Raw genomic sequence first — 24,164 nt, 5'->3', positions numbered from 1 at the left:
CTTCAGAGCAGTACAGTCAAACTCAAAACAAAAGAGCCACTGATTTCTATATAAGAATCCTTAATGCTGCATATCAGCTTACTTTTAAAATGCATTATGATCTATGTTTAATGTTTTTATTTTATTAGTATTTCCTAATTACATTTTAATCAATCAATCAATAAACATTTTTTAAGAGCCAACTACGTGCTATGCATTGCTCTAAGTGCTAGGGAGGCAAATACAGCCCCTGCCTTCAAGGAGCTCATAGTCTAATGGCGAAGACAACAAACAGTTACATACAAAGTAAGCTAGATATAGGATAAATAGGAATTAATTAAAGAGAAAGGGCAATAGAATTAAGCGGGGTTGGGAAAGACTCTCTTTAAAAGATAGGATTTTAGTTAGGAGGAGTAGGCAGAGAAGAGGAGGGAGAGCATTCCAGGAAAGGAGGACAGCCAGAGAAAATGCCTGGAGCCAAGAGGTGGAATGTCTTGTGCTTAAAACATTTGGGAGGCCAGTGTCACTGGATGAGAGCATGTGTTGGGGAGTAAGGTTTAGGAAGACTAGAAAGGTGGGAGGGGTCTGGGTTATGAAGGGTTTTGAACACCAAATGAAGCATTTTGTATCTGATCCTGCAGGTGATAGAAAGCCACTGGAGTTTATTGAGTAGGGGAGTGATAAAGTCAGACCTGTGCTTTCTGAAAATCACTTTAATTGTCAAAAAGAGTATGGATTGGAATGGAGAGAGACTAGAGAAAGAGAGACTCACCAAAAAGGCTACTGAAATAACCAAGGGGAGAGGTGATGAGGGCCTGTACCAGGGTGGTGGCAGTGTGAGATAAGAGAAGATATTGCAAGGGTGAAATCAGCAGGCCTCAGCAACATCTTGGATTTAGGGCTTGAGAGATAGTCAGGACTCCAGTAAAACTCCTAGGCTGTAAGCCTAAGGGACAGGAAGAATAGTATTGCCATCTTCAGTAATAGGGAAGATAGGAGGTAGGATTTAGGGGGAAAGATAATGAGTTCTGTTTTGAACATGCTTAGTTTAAGATATCTACTGAAAATCCAGTTTGAGATGTTGGAAAGGCAGCTGGAGATGTGAGATTGGAGGTCAGTAGAGAGAATGGGGTAGGATAGGGAGACTTGAAAATCATCCACATAGAGATGGTAATTAAATCCATGGGAGCTCATGGACTGTTATTCAGAAGGCTTGTTAGACCTCTGCTAGAGAGCATGGGAAGTAGTTTCCTGTTTCAAAGTATCATTCTTGCTAACTAGGTGCTAAACTCAGTTGTTTTTAACTAATGAAGCAAAGTAAATGTGGTCAAATACCCTCTATGTCTCAGACCCCAAATAGGGTCAGGGAGAGTCCAAACACCAAATGAACCAACTCAACAACAACAGGGTAGGCGCTGAGCAAGACACAAGGACGAGAGTGTTTGAAAGTGATTTCCAGCTATACTGTATACTCATCTAGTTTATTTCGCAAATTTCTTGAACAAGAACAGAACTTACTACCTTTTCCCCAAGACTGGCCTTCTGCAACCTCATGCTGCACCAGCCTGCTCAGTCCTTCACTAAGGCACAGACCTCTTCGAAAGCATGAAGACTCTTCGAGGAAAGGACCAGCGAGTGCGCCTCTTCTGCCTGGTGGCTCACCATAGATCGTATGTCCCGCTGATCCTTGAGGCTCTGCCTCATGACCTTTGACAAGCTCCAACTTCTGGAATGTATCCACTGCACGGTAGAGATCGGTGAGGGTGAGGGCCCAGCGGGGACAAAGGAAGGCTAGCTTCTACATTCAGCCCACTGTCATCGGCCACGAGCCACATCTGGGCGTCCACCACTGCCGGGAGTCATGCTGTATGTCATCCTGTGTCCTGTGGACATTTATTTCTCCTTAACGCCCGTCTCGCCCCTGGCAGAGCCCGGCTTTGTTCGAGCCTGGGCCGGTGCGGTCGGAAACGGCAAGCCGGGAGGGAATACGAGCCAACAGTGTTCATGCAGCAGGCCGCCCACCAAGGGCCTTATGAGCAAGTCTTGTGGCTTTACAACCCAGACCACCAGCACACTGAGATAGGGACTATGAACGTCTTCATTTTCTGGACTCAAAAAGATGGCATGCTGATGCTAGCGACCCCTCACTGGATGGAATCGTTCTTCTAGGGGTGAGTCAGAGGAGCCTGCTGGATGTGGCCTGGACGTGGGGGCAGTTCCAAGTGTCCAAGAGGAAGGTGCGCATGAAGGAGCTGCTGCTGATACTTCAGGAGGGGCAGGTACGGGAGATCTTTGTCTCGGGCTGGCCTGCCAGGTGTGCCCTGTGCATCTCATCCTGTACCAGGATGAGGACCTTCACATTCCCACCATAGGGAATGGGCCTGACCTCATCCACCGATTCCAGAAGGCACTGTGTGACATCCAGTACAGAAATGGTTCCCAGGAGCTGATGCTCTCTGTATGACCAGATGCAGGCCAGATGAGGCCCGGCCTATCCTCTGTATTGTCCTTTCCCCACCCAGATCTCATACCACTTAATCCTTTGCCCCTCCGCCTTCTGCCTCCACCACCCCCCACCTCAGCCAAAGATTCCAAGTATAATATAGGTGGCAGATGGTCTAGGATGCCTGGGTCCCTGTGGCCCCCAAGCTAAACTATACTCCCAAAGCCATATGGGCCCCACCCCTCACAGAGTGCCACATTCAGCTCCCAACCAGCTTCAGGGGGCAACAGCTAGGGGCCTGGATGATGTCAGAAGAGGACACTCCCCCTCATCTTCCCTTAAGCCTGTCTGTGGCTGCAGTTAATCTTTTTCGCCCTACATTTGTCAAATAAAAAGCCAAAAGATTAAAAAAAAAAACCACATCTCAAACAATCCCCCAAATGCTCATGGCCCCTGATAGAACTCCCCTGTAGTTCATTACTTTATTATATTTGTACTTATATTACATAAACTTTTCTATGTCTCCACCATTAGAATGTAAGCGCCTGGGGAATAGGAATTCTTTCATTCTTGTATTTGCTTTCAGGCATCCAGAACATTGGCCAGCATATGAACATATTGTGGCTGCATAATAAATGTTAGTTGATTGATTGGTTGGTTGGTTGTACCATGGTTAACCATTTATAATAACATCACTTCTTTAAACTGTTCTTACCAAAGGGGAAAGTATTTGCACTACTAAGGATGTTCACCTTCTCCCTGCCCCCATCCCCCATGGACTGAAGGGAAGTAAGTGAAAAATGAAGAGTCTTGATATAGGCACTGAGTACATGCACATATACTGTATTTGTTGGCAGGGCTTCATCTGTATAGTAAAATGGCTGTAAAAGTCAGATTTAATTAATCTGGTAGATTGCAGTTTACCGGCAGCCCAGAATTATTCACTAGCTTCTGTGGCTGCTGATAAACAGCCCCAGCTTCCCAGACTGGAATAGTGTGTCATCCCTTTGCCATCTTACAAATTACATAAGAATGGGCCAATCCGCATAGACACACAAATCCAGCTCTTTCTCTCCAGTTAACTAAAGGCTTCTGAGGAAGTTAATACAAAGGCTTAGCACCTGGAATATGGAGAAAGGAAAAACCAGTGGAGGGAGTTTGGGAATATTGCCTTGGGAGTGCAGGAGAGGGATCCTGAATTTTTAATATATTTAAGATAATCCCTATGACTTACTTCATGTAGAAAAATGCCACTTTTGTGTGCTGAAAAATACCCCCATAAACATACCCCCATGTTCCTACTCCCCAGTGCCCACAATTCTTCCTGTGGGTTGCAGGGCTCTTTTAAATACACATACACACATATGTATCTATCTATAATCTATGTAGAGATATATATCTGGGAAGAGTAAAATAATTAATTTGAACACCTTTGTGTTAAGGAGTTTGATACCAGTCTCAGTATTTTCTGAAGGAATAGGGCAGAGGATAGATGACGGAGTAACAGAAAGACAAGGAGGGCTATGTATGGTATGGTGGGGGAATGTAAGCTCCTTAAGGGCAGAGACTATCTTTCCTTTTTGTATTTGTAGCCCCAGAGCTTAGCACAGTGCCTGGCACAGAATACACTCTTCAAAAATGCCTTTTCATTAATACATTCATGCATGAATGTATTCATTGATTAATTTCATTTACATTCAACACATGTTCAAATGGGAGTCTGAGTAGAATTCTTGACTTGTGACTGTGGATCATTTAATCCTTCAAGACCTCAGTTCTTCTTCTGTAAATTAACAGAGTTGGACTAGATGATCCCCTCCATTCCTATCTATGTGATTTATAATCAGGCTGGAGCTGGCTCTAACTGGCTCTGGAGAGTCCATTGTTAAATTTTTAGTGTGAACATTTACACCTCAGAAATCAACAAATGCCACAAATCAGGGCTTGATTTATTGTTTTGTTAATTGTCTAAGAATCACTTTATGAAGTGATGGGGAAAACAATAATAATGCAGATTAAACTTAAACATGTCTCAGGAAAATTTTATTTTCCAGAGAACCAATTGTTAAGTATTTACAAGTACACTCCTGTCTTTAATATCCTTCCTATTGCTCAATCAGGCAATAAGCATTTATTAAGCACCTGCTCTGTTCCAGGCATTGTGTTACACTGCTGGGAATATAAAAATGAAAGTGAAAAATCCCTGTCTGACTCTAAAGCTCTTATATTCCATTCTTTTTCACACTGCCTTTCACACAATTCCCTAGTCATAATCATTCCTTCCAGTCCAGAGTTTCTTTTAGGCTCATTACTTATCCCTAGGTAGTCCAGTGGCTGAGTTTCTTGTAGTTTGAGTATCTGTCATTGAACAGTGTTATACTTGCTCCTGCATCAACTAACAGCATGTCTAATCACTTTTGCAAATGCTTCACTTTATTGGGTATCTCATCAAAAGTTACACTCTGTCCTGCTGCCCACTGATTTTGGTGAGATCTTCTTTGTGTTAGCAATAGAGACCTAGAAAAAGGTTAAGAATCTGCATCTGAGAGTATGGGTCAGGAAGACGATATAAATGAAAAACATCCATTTTTGGTCTTTCTGCATTGCATCTGTTTGAAGGATTGGTGGAGTAGTTTGATGGTAAAAATGAGTGTGAGGGAAAATCTATAGATTTTAGACAGTCATTAGAATCCTTGAAACCTAGGGTGACTTCATGCTGTTCTTCACAATAGGTACTGAAAAAGATTAATCTATGGGTCTCAGTAGGCAAAAGTCTCATTTTTTTTAGAACTCTGATATAATTCCATCAGGCATATGGAAGATGAATGCCTAAACAAGAATATTCCTTGGGTCTCCTTACTAAAGAGTCTGTTTCACTAAAGGGCTACATTCAATAATTTTCTACTAATTGAGCCTGAGAAATAATTATGGAGCACCCAAAAAAAGTTTCCTCTTTCCTATTACCACTAATGTAAATGGCTGGATAAGGTGCCAATCAGCATCAAGACAATTGTGTTGACAGGACAGATACTGATTAAGAGGTCAAACGGCCAATTGTAGGATATACTAAAACAGTGATGGGAGCTAGACACATCCTCCTTTTCCTCTTCACTGATTAATACAAGAAGGTTCCAGCTAGCATTCCGAGGATAGCTTTGTGATCCTGAGCAATTTATCCTTCCACCCACCTGTAAAGTAAGGAGATTGGACCATATGATTTAGAAGTGACACAGGTCACTTCTAGCTCTAAATCCTCTGTTCTCTTGAATAGCAACAACAACAAAGTATGTTGTTTCTTTGCAAACATCAGAACAATAGTACATATCACTAAATCCTCAGACTGTTTCCTTCACTTCTTAGTAATAGCTAGGTCTGGAGATGATCCTCTGTTATTTAAATATCCAAAAATAAGGAAATAGAATAGTATAATTATACCCCCCCCCCATCTAGCCAGAATTCTCATTGACCCATTCTGAGAATATGAAAAATCATGCTGTTTCTCGAGGGATTTCATGGAAAGAAATTCCAAAACTTCCCTTGGTCATTTGTCCAACTCTTTCAGCTATATTGCGCATGGCTACAGTGATAAACCTTCTCTTTTGATCCTGTCACTTGTGAGGAGAGTTGTTGATCAATCAACAAGCATTTATTAAGTGCCTACTGTTTTCCATGAACTGTGCTAGCACAAAAAATACAAAGACAAAAATGAATCAATCTTTGCCTTCAAAGATCTTGCATTCATTCTATCAGTCATCCTAGACCTCTCTCTCTGTTCAGGCCTTCATGGCTAGATTTGTTCTTGGACCTGTAAGAAATAAATGTCAAAAGGATTCTTTTCTCTCTCTCTCTCTCTCTCTCTCTCTCTCTCTCTCTCTCTGCCCCCCTTCCCTCCCTCCCTCCTTTTTCTCTCTTGTCTAACAACTCACATCTTCCGAACTCACACCCTCCAGAAGGCATCCTAGGCATGAAGCAATGCCGCCTTCCCTGGCCCCTCCAGATGCCAAGGTTGTATGTGTGTTTTCCTCTATTTCTCTCACCCCAAGTAACTCCAAACAACCCACAGACAAGACAAAACCCAGCAATGAACAAAAGCTGGCTGTGTGTTATCCATCAGTATTATTTAAGTAGGACACGCTGTGCCATTCGCGATACACTCATACTGTAAGTGATAAGCCATAACGTATGGTATTCATTTACTTCTCCATTCCAACAGTAATATAGTGAAGACAATAAATTTTCCTGTTTGTTCTCTGACCCACTGTTCCTGGGTTAAGCAGCATGCTTTGTCTACATTTGTCAGTTGTTACAAGCTTCTAGCTGCTGTGGACTAGGGTATTGATGAACAGTAGAAAACAGAGCCTTGAATAATGTATAAAGCATTAAACATCCAACCATTTCACTGGGAAAAAAAAAGGAGGGGGTGGGGGTGGGGAGAAAGAGTGTTATATGTTTTCTCTATTGTAGCTCCTTCATTTACAAAACATATTTGTCAAGTCTTTTGCTAAGAATAATGCTGTGATGCAGTTTCCCATCATTCTTGTTAATGGGACTGTCTTAGTGTTACAGTAAACAACCATAACTCTTGTATTGGAGCCATTGGGAGGCAGGCTTAGTTTTTTCAGCATCCAATTAAGGGTGTCTCAAATTTGCCATCTAGGATCATGAGAGCTGTGACTCAACTGCCAGCCTGACATTGGGGGGAGTGGGGAGTTCTGGATAATTATAGAGATGGAAAGGGGCCTGCAGAGGCCATATGGAGCCCATTCTCCTTGCCTCCAGCAAGGTATCTGGCTCAACCACTCTGAGTATATAAGAATCATAATGATTCTTAAAGGATTCCTTTGAAATAAATCCTAGAACTTTCCTTTTGTCATTTGACCCTATCTTTTAGCCAGATCATCCAGACTCTTTAATTTAGCATTCAAGGCTCTCTACAACTGGGTCCTCAACCCTTTGTTACTAATCCCCCACAATTCCCTTATGAAAAACCCTGGGCTCCCAAAAGACAAAAACAAACAAACTTGTCTGCTTGCTATACCCTAAACATATCTTAAACTATCTTGTCCAGTGCCTTTCATATTCTGCTACCCCTGACTACCACAATGTCCACTGTGGACTGAAGTCCACCCATTCTTTTAGGCTCAGCTTACCTCCCATCTCATCCATGTAAAGCCTCTCCTGATCAGGTCAACCAGCAGTGACAACTGCCTTTTAACTGTTATATGCATCACTCATTTGTTTTGGACTGTACATTATTTTTTCATGGGTATAAATCTCATCACACCAGCTAGGGTATGTCCCCCTAAGGGCAAGAACAGTGTCTTATTCATCACACCAAAGGAAGAGGGGCAGCATGTTGTAATGGATAGTAAGCTGGCCCAGAGACAGGTAGATCTGGGTTCAAGTTATATCTCTGATATATACAGGCCCAAAGTTGTCACTTAACCTCTCAGTGACCAATGTAATTCACTAAAACTATAAGTTATAGAGCAGGAGTCAACCTGCATTGTTAGAGGGAATTTCCTTCTCCATCCCAAATTTCCAATATGAATAAAATCATAGGTCTAGTCTAGCCTTACGTACAAGGTCCTGTGCTAAGCTAGGGATGGAAAGACTAAAGACAACTGTTATATATAATATATATATATATATGTATAAATACATATAAATAATCTCCTTAAGGAGGTGTTAGTCTCCCACCATTAACATCTTTATAGGTAGTCACTAGATTTGCAAAGAATTTACATACAACAACCCTGTGATGTGTGGCCTTGCCCATGTATAGGTGCAGAAACTCAGAGGGGTCAGGTCCTAGCTTTAGAGTTGTAATGGACGCTAAAGGTCAACTAATTTAACCTCTCATTTTGCAGAGGAGAAAACTGAGACCCAGATAAGTTAAGTGACTTGTTCAGTGTGAAGTGAGATTCAAATATAGATTCTCTGACCCCAAATACAGTCATCTTTTCTCTGTATCACTCTGCTTGTCTTACTAGGATGAAATGTTGGTATGGCATGTATTTAGTTAAGAATAATGCCAGGCAGCCTGTGATACTGGAAAATGTTAGATCCAGGCAAAGTATCTTGGAAAATTTGGGGAAGGAGAAATCACTTTTAGCATAGTAGATCAGGGAAAGCTTCATGAAGTAGAAGTTATTTAACCTTGATGCAAGAGAAATATCTCAGTAGGCAGACATGAGAAAAGGTTCATTCTAGTAATAATGGATGCATCATTGCCTGTGTAATTACAGTGGGGCAAGAGAATTGCAGGCCAGATTGGGGAAGAACTAGGAGCCCAATTGAGTTGGAATACAAAAAATGTGATGGGGTCCAATGTGAAATAAAACTAGAAAGATAGCTTGGACTCATTATACAGAGCTGTAAATATCCCTATCAAGACTAATTATATATATATTTGTTTATTTATTGGCTATTGTTATAAACTTCTTTTTTTTTGCTTTTGCCACCAATTATGTAACATCCTTTTGTTCTCTCCTACTGAGATGGAAAGTCAACATCTTCCAAATATTTGTCTTTTATATCCTTCAAAGTAGGCAGTGGAGTGAGCCTTCACTCTTCTCCTCTTCTGTAACCTAAATAATGGGAAAAAGATGTATGACTTAGCATATGATCCTAGAAGTTTTATCATGAGGTGAGGAGAATGGAAGAAAGAAAGAGAAAGAAGAGAAAGGAAGAGAGTGAAAGGACAAGAAAAAGAGGAGAGGAAGAAATGAAAAAAAGGGAGGAAGGAAGAAGGAAGGAAGGAGACAATGAGAGGGAGAGAGTGAAAGAAAAATAGAGATAAAAGAAAGAAAAGGGAAAAAAAGAAAAAGCCAATGAGCATGAAAAAAACAGGGAAGGGGAAAAGGAAAGAAGGGAAAGAAAGAAAAAGAATGGGAAAAAAAGAGAAATGAGTTAAGAGGTGGGTCCTGCAGGAAATGGAGGTTTAATGTTTGTATAAATTGAAAGAAGAAATCTACTTGGAAATGAGAAAACGCAAGATTAAAATGGAAAACACAGCCCAAAAGCTATTAATACCTAACAGACCCAAATTGAAAAATAAAAGCGATAGGTGAAGCATACAGTTCTCAAAATGAATTCATGTCATAAACCATTAACATCAGCTTTACCTTATTACCTGTAATTCCAGAGAGAGAGGCCCCAAGCAGGTACAGGGTGTCTCATTATAGGAATTAGAGGAGGGAGGGAGGGGAACCAGAGTTCTCACATTCTAGCCTTCACCACCTTTGATGACCATTCCCATCTATCTGTGAGTTCATTCAATATAATAGTACCTTTCTTTTCTCCCCTCCTCCTATCCAATCTCAAGGCAGGCCCATCAGTTACCAAGCAGACTTAGAAGCAAAACATTCATTTTTCCCCTATGGAGGGTTCCTAAACAATGGCTGCTATGATGGGACATGGTGCTTATTCTAAAGTGAATGCAAGGGTAGAGAAAAGAGAACTCTAAAATACTGGGCGAGAAGATTATCACTGTACCCTTTCTGAAATTACCGCTTCTGGGCCAATGAGTCATCCCAGCTGTAAAGGAATTAGCTAGTGAGAAATTAGTTACACCTCACCATACATCCAACCCATTTGCTTAATATCATCCCCACCAGGGCTATGCAGAGTGGGCGGTTGATAGGCATTTGTCTCAACAAAGATCCTTCCTCCTCTTTCTCTACATCTTGCACAGAGGACTCAGCTTGGTTGCATATCAGTGATTTAATGAGTAATAAGTCTAATGCCAAGATTACCTTCTGACAGGGTTTCATTTTTTAAGAATCATCAAATAGGGAGCCCAAGTCACAAACATCTCCCTCTTGGGCTGTGATTCACCAAGAGAATTAGAAGGGAGACCTGCCCTAGCATTCGTCCTCCTTGACCTTCCTGTCAGGGATTCATTCTTAGGGGAAAATGAGAGACTGTAGCGAAGCAGAAAGGCAACTTTGATTGTCTGATGTTTCATTCAGCAAGCTACAGACAAGGGACTGGGAATGAAACAGGCCCTGCTATTCCAGAACTTGCATTCTATTGAAGGGATACATAAGGATTAGTAAAAAGAAAATGTAGACAAAGTAAAAACAAAATAATTATGGGATAGAGGAGAGCATTAATACTAGGGGAGATGGGGGAGAGAAGGAAGTATCAGGAAGGTTTCATGTAGAAAGTGGCATGTGAGTGGAACTTTGAAGGAAGCTAGGAATTTTAAGAGGCACAAGTGGGGAGAGAGAACTTTCCAAGGATCTAGGACAGTTCGTGCAAAACAAGGAGGAATGTCTAGGGATTTGTGTGCGTGTGTGTGTGTGTGTATGAAAATTATATACATTATTATACAATATGATTGTATTATAGATTTATTATAACTACATAAATATTATTTACTATAATTTTATAACTTTAGTATTCATATTGTATTATATTGTAATCATAATGAAAATATGTATTTTGACAACTGTTTTTCATTATAATTGGTTTCCTTTGTAATCCTATGTATTTTATTTAATTCATTTAGAAACATTTTTCTGAGAAGAGGGCCATAGGTTTCACCAGACTGCCAATAAAAAGTCTATGAAGCAAAAAAGAAAGAAAGAAAAAATGGTTAAGCAAACTTGGGCCGAAAAGTAGAATGTGTGAGGGGGCAGCAATGGGAAATCAATCTGGAATGATAGATTCAGACCAAATTAGGAAGGGTTTTAAATGCCAAACAGGGAAGATTTTACTTTATCTTAAAGGCAATAGGAGCTTTTTGTACAGAGAAGTAACATTTTCTTGTTCTATTCTTGGGTAGTCAGAATCCTGCCCTTTCTGAGTTTAATGGGGTTTAGTTCCACCCCACCCCCCCACCCCGAAATAGCAGCCCTGAAACACTGAACATGTCGTTTGAACATAAGATGTCAGCAGCCAATCGCAGAACAGAAGGAAAAAAGATACTTTTTATATTCATCTAGATACCTTCCCTTCATCCTGTATGTTGGGAATAGAAATGGGAATTGCTTTAGAATGAGTGTACTTCACTCTATAGAAGAAACCAATTACTGAGGATCTGAGCATAAATGAAATTATTTCTTCTAACCGACTTACATAGTATGATTTCTGAGATGTTATTATTTTGGAAGCCCCACCATCAGTGGTTCCCAAACTAAACCAACCAGGACCACTCCCACCCTGACTCAGAAGAAAGAGTTGATGTGTTGTAAACAAACATTTAAATGAAACTGAGGAGTTCACAGTTTAATCCAAGGGACCAGATACCCTCACATTGAATCATCCTTTTGTAATGTAAGCCCTGGAGTTTTTATCTCACTAGTTCTTTCTTATGTCTGATTTTCTTTAAGAAATCCCCCACCTCCAAGCTTCCTTGTAATAGAAAGTCTACACACACTTGCTGACCTGATTCCTCACTGTCTCTCATACCCTCTACCTAATAGACAGCCATATATGCCTGATTAACTCCAGAAGAGCTAATGGAAACTTGTTAAGCACCATGCCATTAAAGGAAATGGGTGCTAATACAATTGAACTGGCTGAGCACATTAAAAGACTGATGTGGGTTCCCAAAGCCCTAGTATGCTTCTATTGCCATGATATTGTGTTTTTAGAGCCCAACACAATGGAGTCCAGACCTAGGCCTTGTTGATGGAAAGAGTGCAGAATTGACAGTGCCAAGACCTGAGCTCTCATCAATGAATCAATCAGCAGGAGCTTATTAAGAATTTACTTTGTACCTGGAACTACGCTGAATAAGGACTGGAGATACAAAGAAAACAAAGAAACAAATAAGAATAGTCCTTGCCCCCACAGAGCTTACACATTCTGATGTGTAAGAAGACATGTAAATAACTAGGTATATTCTACATTTGTACAGAATACATATAAGGTAACCCTGGAGAGGATAATACTAGGAGCTGGGAGTCAGAAGGCACAGGAAAGGCCTCTTGGAAATGAACTTGAATTGAGTCTTAAAAAAAGCTATCTATTCTAAGAGTTGAGGTTGGAGGGGATAGCATTCCTGGTGTGAGGAACAGCCAATGCACACATACTGAGATGAGAGATGGAGGAATGTATGCCAGGAAGAGCAAGCAGGCTAGAATGACTAAACTGTAGAGAGAGTGAAGGAGAATGAAGTTTGGAAAAGTAAGATGGGGCAAAGTTGTGAAGAGGTTTATGTTCAAGGTGGAGGACTTTATATCTGATTCTAGAAGTAATAGCAAGCAACTGGCATTTATTGAGTAAGAGGGGAACATAGACTTATTCTACTTTGGCAGTTGAGTATAGTGGGGAAAGATATGAGGCAGAAAAAAACAATTTGAAGGCTAATCCACTAATGGAGGCAAAAAGTGACGAGGGCATGAACAAGGTTGTAGCTATGTGAATTACAAGAAGTATATGGGTTGTGGTGATATAAATGAGGGATTAGTGAAAGACAGGATTCTTGAGGATGACTCTGAGGTTTCAAAGATGGGCAATTAGAAGGATAGTGGTGACCTTGGCAGAGATAGGGGAGTTGAGAGAAGGAAAGGGTTTTGGGGAAAAGATAATGAACTCTATTTGGACATATTGAGTTTGAGATGCCTAAAGGATATAGAGTTTGGAGTGTCCAACAAGGCAGGTGGCAATGCAAGACGGAAGCTCAGGAGATAGTCTGGAGGTGGATAAATACATCTGAAAATAATCTGTAAAAGATAATTGAATTTTAAGAGTTGATGAAATCATCAAGTGAGAGAGTCTGGAGAAAAGGCTGCCCATGACAAAACCTTGGACAGAGACATAGGCATATCATAAATGAAGGTCTGGGAAAGGAGACTGAGGACTGGTTAAATAGGTACAAGGGTAAGCAAGAGAAAGCAATCAGGAATACCCAGAGAGGAGAGAGGATACAGAAGAAGAAGGTGGTGGTCATCTGTGATCTCTGCCACTAATTCACTTTGGCAAGTTATTTTTTTCTCTCAAAGTCTGTCTCTGCATCTGCAAAGTAAGTGGGATGAGATTAATAATTCTTAGGGGCCCTTTCTTCTCTCCCATCTTGAAGTCATGTACTTCCCACTATGACAATTCCATTTAGTAGCATTTCAAGGTCACATAGCATTGAGAGTCATTTCCATTTTTTAATGTCTCTGTCCATGTCCCAACGATTTCTATTCTGACTCCACTCCCAACCAAACCCTCCACTGTAACAAAAAAGTACAGTCAAGCAAAATAAATCTATACATTGGCCACATCTGAAAATGTATGCCTTAGTCTATACCTATAGCCTACTACCTTTCTCATAAGAGGTGGGAAATATGTCTAGATCTTTTCAGGTCTCCAATATGTACTTATCTAAATCATGTTTATATGTAGTTTGCATTTTGTCTCTGCCATTAGAGTGTTACCTTCTTGAGAGCAGGGACTGTTTGTTGTTGTTTTTAATGGTTATTTCCAGCTCTTAGTACAGTGCTGGGTGCATAGTAGGTACTCGTTAAGTGCTTGCTGATTTGTTGACTGCGAAACAGTAAAGACAACCATAATAGCTCACCTCGTCATAGGACTGTTAGATTTACAATCCGTTTTCTTCTTCACAGAGAACTTCACAGAGTACCTTTTCTGATGAATTGACAAGAAGGATGGTAGCCAATTAACATCTCCCATTCTAACAGAGTACCAAATAGCTAGGTTTGTAGGTTTTATGTACCCGCTAGGTGGTGCAGTGCATAAGGTGCTGAACCTGGAGTCAGGAAGACCATCTTCCCTGTTCAAATCTAGCTTCAGACACTTAATAGCAGTGTGATCCTGAGCAAGTCACTTAACCCTGTTTGCCTCAGTTCCTCATCTGTAAAAAATGAGCTGGAGAAGGAAATGGCAAACTAGTCCACTATCTTTTCCAGGAAAACCCCAAACAGGTTCATGAAGAGTCGGACATAACTGAACAACATATATCTTAGACTCAAAGGGTGCAATCCTTCCTTTCTGATGAATGTGAAATAGAGACTACAAAACACTTCTTTATTATACAGGGTATTACAAATATCTTAGTGTAGAGTTTTTGTTTTTTAAATGCTTCAAACTGCATTAAGACGTCTGAGACACCTTGCATTATTGAAGAGATAGCATGGTGTGGTGACTCAAGTGTCAGGAAGATCTGTGGTGAAATCCTACTTCAGGTGCCACTACTGATGTTAATGTGGGCAAGTCATTTACATCTCTGAACCTCAGTTTCATCATCAGTAAAAGATTAGATCTGATGATCTCTAAGGTCCTCTCTGTAACTAAATCTAAATAGCTGGACAGAAACCCCAGCAGACTCACAAAGGACTGAATGGAGCAATCTCTTCTCTAACTCATTTACTCCTTTAAATGGGGAATGGCAAAAAATCCTAGGAACTCCTTCCAAATTTGCCACCGAGACATGACTCTATTCTACAAAACTGCTCAAATTACCTTCTCTAGAAATCCTTATCGGGTTTATTCCCCACTCTGTACTTTGATCTCTTCCTAAGATCATAGAATTTAAAGCTAGGACAGATGTTGGAGATCATTTAATCTACCTTCAATCCCATGGAAGGACATGATATATGTAAAGCACTTAACAAACCTTAAGGTACTATAGAAATGCTACTTGGCATTGTTACTGGCATTTTTTATTAAATGGGCCAATGGAGGCTCAGAGAGCTAAGTGCCTTGCTCAGGGCTCTGGTGATAAGCAGGGCCAGGATTCAAATTTAGCTCCTGTGCCTCCCAAACCAGAGCTCTTATGTAGCTGAGAATTGATCTGAACTTGACAACCTGCTATACCTGGACATGGATTCTATAGCCCCAACTAAACAGTATGCTCCCCATGGTCAATGGCTATGTTGTCAGTTTCTTCTAGGGTGGAGCATGCATTCAAGTGGGTTCTCAATGGTACTCATTTTGTTTTCTGCTGAAGAGTTGGAAAACTTTATGGAACTAATCAGAAGGCTGCTAACAAATCATGAAATATATGTGCTAAGCCTTGTCCCAGGGGTTGAGTGGGCACACAAGAAGGCAGAAAGAACACTGCATTCTGAGTCTAAAGACCTGTGTTTAAATTCTAATTAGAATACTCACTGGCTACGTGGTCTTGAACAAGCCATTTAATCTGTTTAGACCTTAGTATCCACATTTGTGAAATGGGAACAAAAATAGTTGTAGAATGGAATATTTGTGCCACATAACTCTCTGAATTGCTTTTTGATCTAAACTTCTCTTTGAATCAAAGTGCAGGGAAATCTCAGTAAGAAACTCCTTACATTGATGAAGGGAAAGGACTCTTAAGCATTTTTGCTTCATGGCCCCTTTTGGCAATGTGATAAAACTTAAGGATCCTCTTTCTCAGTATAGTGTTGTTCAATGCATAAAATAGAATATATAGGATTATAACAGAAACCAATTTTATGAAAATTCAGTTATCAATTTAAAAAAATGTTCATGGACTCCAAGTTAAGAACCAGTGCCTTAGAGACTGGAGTGTGTGTGTGTGTGTGTGTGTGTGTGTGTATGAGAGAGAGAGAGAGAGAGAGAGAGAGAGAGAGAGAGAGACCTTGAACTTGAGCTTAACTCCAAGGCCAACCCTCTTTCCTAAAAGCATACAGCCTCTTTTGGATTTTATGATGATTAAATTAGATAATATATGTGAAGATTAGTTGGTTTAAATTGCTCTATAAATGTCAAAGAGCATTAATGTTTATTATTATTTTATCAGTCATTGCTGGAGGAGGAGGAAGAGGAAGAGGAGTAGTAGTATTAGTAGTGGTGGTAGCAGTAGTGGTGGTAATAGTTGTAGTAGTGGTGAGTAGTAGTAATAGCGGTAGTAGTAGTGGTAGTGGTGGTGGTGGTGGTAGTGGTGGCAGTAGTGACATCAGAGAGGAGGAGGAGGGGGAGGAATGGTGGTGGCACTGGTGATGGTAGTAGTAGTCATAATTACCTTGGAGTCAAGAAGTGATTCAGCTCCTTGTTGTAATACATACTGTATAACCCCAGGCAAGTCACTTAAGGTACTCTAGACAATAAGGTACAAAGAGGGAACAGACCTGCATTGAGAGGAGCAGTTCCCTACTGCAAGCTTCCTATAGAATGAAATCACATCTAGTCAAGCAGGGCCCAACCCTACGGCATTGAGCCATAAGTGTCCCCAGAGTAGCTAGGGGAGCTCAGCACATATTCTAAAGGATGTACTCCAAACAATTCCAAATATGTATATTTATACAAAGATAAGTAGGGCTACTAGATTTGAACTTAGGTCTCCCTGCCTTCGAGTCTAATGCAACTCTACCTAGCTAGCAACGATCCTTGAATCATTCATTCTACTTTGTCGTTGTTCAGTCTTCTCAATCATGTCCAACTCTTCGTGCTCCATTTGGGGTTTTCTTGGCAAAGATACTGGAGTGATTTGCCATTTCCTTCTCCAGCTCATTTTACAGATGAGGAAACTGAGGCAAACTGAGTTATATGACTTGCTCAGGGTCACACAGCTAGTAAGTGTCTGAGGTCAGATTTGAACTCAGGAAGACATCTTCCTGATTCCAAGTCCAGTGCTCTATCCACTTTGCCACCTAGCTGCCAGACCTTTATTATATACTGTCTAATATTGTTAATTAGTTGTATAACTGTGTAGTATTTTGCTAGACAGCCACCCAGAAAATATGTGTTCAGTACAGAACAGTAGGAGGCATTATACAGGTATGAGATACAGTGTGGTATTATTATCAGAGGCCTGGCGTGAGAATAAACATCATGTTATTTCTCTTCCAAGGAAGCAAGAGAATATTCAAATCTTTTTAGGATCAAAGAGGGAGCCAACGGCAGAGACTCAGCTCAGAAATTTTATCTCCTGCCTTCCTGATGAACTGGACCCATCTTTGGGATTCTGGGCTAGACTTCCCAAACTGGAAAGAGTGAAATTTCCCTGAATCCTCCTCATAGTATCTGCCCCAGAGGTGTCTAAAAAGAAAATCCCTTTCTCCAGGCCTAGGAAATGATGAGGAGGAAAATTAATTCCACTTGAATCCAATGATGATAGCAGCAGTTTGGCACAAACGATTGTGTCTCAACTTTAGATGTTTTATACCTTGAGCAGAACATCGAGTTATTTTTCTCTCTCCAAACACAAAGGAGCAAATACGATTCAGTTCAGCCATATCAAATTCACAATTTCAAAAGGCTGCTTGGAGTTTTGACAGGTGTTAAAGCCAACTGGGGCAGGGGAAGGGAGGCTTCTTTTCCTTTAGAAGGTTTTTTTTGCTTAAGGCAAAGGCTGGGAGCCAGCAGTGAGGAGGGCTGCTGACTTTCTAAGGTCACTGGTTGGGAGTCTGTGGTTTTTTGTTTTTTGTTTTTTTGTTTTTTTATGTTTCAGTTATTGGAGGGTAGTGACAGGAGCCGAGCTGATAGACATGGAGAAGCCTTAAGTATGGCATTGTATCCCCTTGCCCAAGACACTGATTGGCTCAAGCGTGTTCTCTCTGGGATTCTCTAATACCGAAAACATTGGATTAGCTATGTGAGTTTGGGTGAGATACTCAATTTCCACATCTGTTAAAGTAGGGATTAATAGACTTTACCCTGCCAACCTCATAAGATGCTTGGGAAGATAGCGAGATAATAGATTTTTTTTTACAATGTGTTGAATACATATAATGTGCTATAGGTATAGGAACTAGATCTGTGATGTCATTGATATGGGGAATTCTATATGAAAAGACATCCTGACCCCCTTACAAATACAGCTCAGTGGCTTCCAGCAACTAAGAGTCTTAAAGGGCTGCCCAACACCCTGAGGGCAACTAGGTGGTGCAGTGGATAGAATGCTGGGCCATTTTCCTGAGTTTAAATCTGGCCTTAGATACTTCCTAGCTGTGTGACCCTGGGCAAGTCACTTAACCCTGTTTACCTCAGTTTCCTCATCTGTAAAATGGGCTGGAAAAGGAAATAGCAAACCATGCCAAGAAAACCTCAAATGGAGTTACAAAGAGTCTGACACAACTGAAACAACTGACCAACAACAAAAGAGCACTGAGAGGTTAAGGGACTTTCCTAGTTACATAGCTATTATGTCAGAAGTGAGAGTCAAACTCAGGCCTTCCTGAATGAGACCAGTATGACATGAAATATTAACACTTATTAAGAGGAATCACAGAGTAAAGGATTACTGGCCATGAAGTTAAGAAGATCTTCCTCTGACACACACACTAGTCATTTATCATCATAGTACCTCCAGGTAAATCTCTAAAACCATTACTTTGAATGACAGGAAACATCATGTGGAAGCACTGGAAAAAAACACAGGTCCTGGGGTCAAAAGACTTGGGTTCAAATCCTATTTTGATAGACAGATATGTATATGTAAAATCTATAATTATATTATATCTTATATATCTATATATCTTATATATATATTTACATATGTATCATATATATATATTAGTGACTTTGGGCAAATTACTCAACATCCCTGGATCTCAGTTTCCTTATCTGTAAAAAAAGGGAAGTTGGACTAAATGGAATCTGAGGCCTCTTCCAGCTCTAGATTTATGGTCAGTTTGTGGATGAATCACCAGTCCATCCCCATCAGTGGAAAGGGTTGCTGCACTGGAAAGTCCAATACACTACTGAAATCACAGCTCTGGACCCCAATTGCCCTCAAAAAGTCAATATTATTATTATTTCCTTTAATATTGGTTTTAAAAGGAATAAATCAAAGGAATCCAGTTTCCACCATCTTCCACAAAGCTAGGGCATTTGCTCTCCAGTATTTTCCCCAACACCATTCTGGCTTGCTCAGATTCTTACCAAGTGCCTCCCTCTCCACCAGCTGGCCACTCTTCTTACATTTTAGTTTTTTTTCTCTCTCTGATTTATTCAGAACCCAATTTGGAAGAATCACCATCACCTTCAAGTCATTTTTTGCCTCTACTGTATTCTCCACAAATCATTTGTGTCACCCTCCACCATTGTTCTTATACTGTGCCAAATTTGAAATATATTTTTAAGACTTAGAGTCTGAAACTCCTTTGTGGTTCCCATTCCTATCACAGATAACAGCAGAGAAGGCAAGACTTTGCTTTGGCTCTGGAAGCCATAGGGAAAAAAAAGGTAGGGTGAGACCCTTCTATGTGAGTCTGACTATTTTAAACGCATTACTTCTAGGAAGCATTTTTATCATCATCAAATATCTATTACACGCTTGCTATGTGCATAGCACCAAGTTAGGCACTCTGGGGAAGACAAAGCTATGTAAGTACAGTATAGGTCCTGATCATAAGAAGCTTATGGACTTCATGGGACGTGTAGCACAAAAACATAGTAATATAATCATTCACCATTTGAAGCAATTTAGGCTACCAGTATTGGGTGAAAAGGACGAATCAGAAAATCAAAGAGAATGATAGATTTAGGTCTGAATAAGACTTTAGAGACCATTCTGTCCAACCTGCCTCATTTTACAGGTGAAAACACTAAACCTCAGAAAAATAAATTGACTTGACCATAGCGCTTTTACATGATGTTCTCACTTCCCACCCCCATTAGATTGTAAACTCTTAAAAGGCAGGGACTTTCTTTTTGTCAATTGTATCTCTGGAGCTTAAATGCCTGGTTAATAGTAGGTGCTTAATAAATGTTTATTAGATTGTATTGGATTGGTCATGTGGACAGTAAATGCCAAAGGCAGGATTTGAACCCAGGTCTTCTGACTCCAAATTCAGTGCTCATTCTACTGTTCTATGCTAATAAGTATTATAAAAGTTCAGATAAAGGAGATATCACTTCTTTTTTTTCTTCCAGGAAGGCAACACAGCATAATTGAGAGTATGCTAGACTTGGAGCCAAGAAGACCTGAGTTCAAATCCCATCTTTGATATTTACTACCTGAGTGCAAAAATTGGGGAATAACGTCCCCATAGCCAATTTTTCCCATCCATACCCCAAAAGGAGTTCTAATTATATCATTCTTGACAAATGGTCATCCAGACTGCACTTGTGGACCTCCAATGAAGGAGACACTAATACATCTAAAGGCAGCCAATTCCACTTCTGGACAGTTCTGACTGTTCAAAGTTTCTTGTCTTTCTCCCCACCCCCCATGACATTAAGCTTAAATTTGCATCTTTGCAACTTTCATCTATTACTCCTTCTCAGTTCTTCCCTCTGGGACCAAATAGAAAGATTTTCATCCCTCTTCTACGAGAGAGCCCTTCAAATGCTTGTCAATTAGTATTGTTTTCAGTATATCTTACCACGTTAGACACATAAGAGGCATTCAATAAAGACTTGTTGGTTGTTCAGTTCATTAAGTGTAATTTATTCCTGCCCAACTTAAACACATAGAAGAAAGAAGCTAGTCTCCTCCAGAAGGATGTATACATCTAACTGAACTACCAGTCCCATCAACTATTTTCAGCAGATTCATTTTCTTGTGGTCCAGACATGGCAGAGAAGCTATAGGCTGTGAGATCCATCTGCCGGGTTTGTAGATTAAACCTCCTGAGCTCTTTCTTGACCTTCAGAGAGCAAAGAGTACCAAGCTGTGCACTGGGCAAATTTAAATATATGCAGGCAGGGCTGAATGAAGGGATTTTTGCACTATTGGGGTCCCTGGAATAGTCACCAGGCACATGAGAATGCTGATTTGAAATGTCTTGTAATTTGCAAGATGGCTGATACATAATCACCAGCTTGGGCTGATTGACAGCTCAGCCAGCCAGTGTCAGGGGATGTAGCAATACTGGAAAAGGCTGCATCTGTCCCCCTTTCCTGACTTGTTTCCATGGACCCAATGTAAAAGAAAGTTTTTAGTAGCAATATAAGGATTCAAAAGATGCCTGGACACAATCGTATCCTTAGACTGCTGCTTGGTGTCCTTGTGAGTAACTGAACAGGAGAGGAGTTGGGGTTGGCAGGGGCAGGGAACTCACAGCTGGAGACTTAGCATCCATAAATGGCTCAGTGCCCCCAACTGGCTCAGTATGGTTATGACCTGTGCATTAAGATGCCAAAGTAAAGAGAAAGTATCATTTGGACTAAAAAACACAAAGTAACCTCTTCTTTAAAAAATATTCTCAAAATATAGAACATGAAAAAACACATGATTTTGTTTCTACATTTTTTGTTTGTTTTGCTAAAGTAGTACAATTATCTACCCAAAGCAAGCCCCCTTTTATTTTAAAAAACAATTTTTAGAAATGTAGAATGTAAAAATGTATATGATGTGTTTCTATAATTTTTCTTTTTTGCTTGTCTTGCTAAAGTAGCACAATTATCTACACCAACAGAGACTTTTCAGATCTCCAATTCTTCATCTGTAAAATAAGAGAGTTTGGGACTAGATTACGGGTTCTTAACCTTTTAATGTCACAGACCCCCTTCTGGTAGTCTAATGAAACCTGTGAACCCCTTCCCAGAATAGTGTTTTTCATAATTGAAGGAAATGCTGAATTTCAGTTGGAGGTTAGTGAAAATATATTTTTTTCCCATTCAAGTTCATAAGCCTCTTGAAATCTATGCATGGAACTCTTGGAGGATGAGAACCCCAGGTTAAAAACTCATGAAAAGGTGACATCCCTTAGGTTCTTCATAGCTCTAACATTCTATGGTTCTGTCATTTTGTTCTAAAAGAGATGTAGTCAAATGGAGCCAGGTTTTCTCATTCTGCCCCTAATAAGGTATCCTTGAATTAAATATTCTCTCTTGTGTTTGCGTAACCTGCGGGAACTAACTTTAGGGTCCACATCATGGGATTATAGCAGTTCAGAGGTATAAGGCTTCTCTTGAATCATAACAGCTAGGCAACTTTAAGGTTTGCAAAGTGCTTTGCATATGCTATCTCAATTGATCCTCCCAACAACCCTGGGACGTCGGTGCTTTTATCAGTATTAACATTCCCATTTTACCCATGAAGGGACCAAGCCTAGGAGACGTTAAATGATTTGCCCAGGGTCACACAAGCTTCGAAGTATCTGAGGTACATTTTGAATTTGGGTCTCTCCTTCTCCAAGACCACCTAGTTGCCTAGTCTAATCCTTTATTTTTACAGATGAGGAAACGGAGGCTCAGAAAAATGAAGTCACTTGCCTCTTGTTCATTGCCAGTGCCTAAGGCCAAGGCAAACCTATGGCCGGGTGCAGTGCATGCCAAATATGTCTCTGTTGACCAAGCTTTACTTCCGAAAAAAGATCAGTATGGTTATGACTTGCAGGAATAAAAGGGGAAGTATAATTTGGATCCAATATCGCGGACAATTCAGTATGTAAGTTGTGAGTAGTGACTTCATTGACAAAATTCCACATCTGGGGAGCCTCTCCCTTCTTCTTTGACCTTCCCAGAATGCTGGGACAAAAGAGCATCACTGCAGCATGCCGGCTGTAAGGGGAGGTGGGGGGTGGAAGTTTCAAGGAAGTTCAACAAAATTATCAGAATCGAGGTCAAGTGGCTGCTTTATGGTTCTCCGCTGGGCCCTCCTCAGCGCCTCGTATACATCCTTCATTCTTTGTTTAAGGTTGTATTAATAAAGAGAGGGTCTAGTGCCCATTAGGCAGCGCAGCAGCTCAGCTCCCTCCCCGCAACAGTGGGCTACGAAACTTCAGAGCAATCTTTTTTTTTTTTTTTTTTTTTTTTTAATAATAATCTGCCTCTGTTCGTACTGATGAGGTGCTACCGCCTCTCGCCCCTGACCTTCTAGGTCCAGTCAGCCAATCAAGGCCCGCACCCGCCTCGCCAGTGTTAAACTTCACAGCGTTTTCGGTTACTCTGAGGTCTGTCCCCATCGATTTTTTAAAAAGTCAGCATGCCAGGAGCTCATGTCAGATGTCAGCCGGCTTCAGAGTCACCGGCGATAACCTGCTGTCTCAGCACACTGTAGCTGCGCGCCGCGCCCGTGTTGTGCTCTGCCTGATTGTCTAGTGAATTGGGAAAACATTGTGCGGAGTGCAGCAGCTTCACTGGTGGGAAAAAATTGCTGAACAGCACCTGCATAGTAAAGCGAGACCATCTGCCTCCTTCACCAGCTCCCTCCCCCTCCCCCGCATCCCTCCCCCAATTCGCAGTGGACGATTTTTATTCTCTTCTATTTTATTCTATTCTATTCTATCCTAAGGGTCTGTTTGCTTAAGAAAACCGTGCAGCCCTTTCCGCAGGTTAGAAAGGGGGTGGGGATGAAGGGAGGATTTAGGGAGGGGGTGAAGGGGAAGGATCAAAATGAGAAAGGGAAGAAAAAAGAAGGCCCGGAGGAAGTGATGATGGAGGGAAGAACAAAACATCCCTCTCTCCCATTTTCTGTGGGTTGCACGATACAGGAGAAAGTAACATTCCGATAATCATACGATCCATTTCAGTCAAACTTCGCAACATCTGCCGGAGCGAGCCAGCCGCTGTGCTCCCCTCCTAGAGATTTCATAAACCTATCCACTGTAACATTCTGGTTAAACCGGAGACAGCTTGTATCGATTTTTTCATGTTTCACATGCTTATCCATGTGGAGGACAAAGAGACTATCTAACTAAATATTTTTTGCCTTAATCAGGCAGAGAGAGAAGGGTTTCAAGGTCAGTGATGGTGTAAAGCTGACTCTTTTTGACCTCTATCATTCGGGCCGTTCTGTCTTTTCCTTCTACCTTAATAAGCGCCTTCTTCCCTGATGCCAATTACTGAACAGTCTCTATCACCGCAGCCGCCTTTGGTCGGGCTGGGAGATAACTCTGAGTCAAGCCCCAATCCTAGGTCGGCTTGGCTTTGGCCAGATAGGCTGCTGACT

At 40.9% G+C, this 24,164-nt stretch overlaps 1 pseudogene; it reads left to right on the top strand.

The window, feature by feature from the left end:
* The first annotated feature begins 254 nt into the window (after positions 1 to 254).
* On the top strand, positions 255 to 23,250 carry LOC118832107 (annotated as a pseudogene).
* Positions 23,251 to 24,164: the final 914 nt, after the last annotated feature.

Source organism: Trichosurus vulpecula, chromosome 9 (assembly GCF_011100635.1).
Source record: "Trichosurus vulpecula isolate mTriVul1 chromosome 9, mTriVul1.pri, whole genome shotgun sequence".
Classification (NCBI taxonomy): domain Eukaryota; kingdom Metazoa; phylum Chordata; class Mammalia; order Diprotodontia; family Phalangeridae; genus Trichosurus; species Trichosurus vulpecula.
Note: the sequence above shows the minus strand (reverse complement) of the source record. Positions and strands in the feature narration are given on the sequence as shown.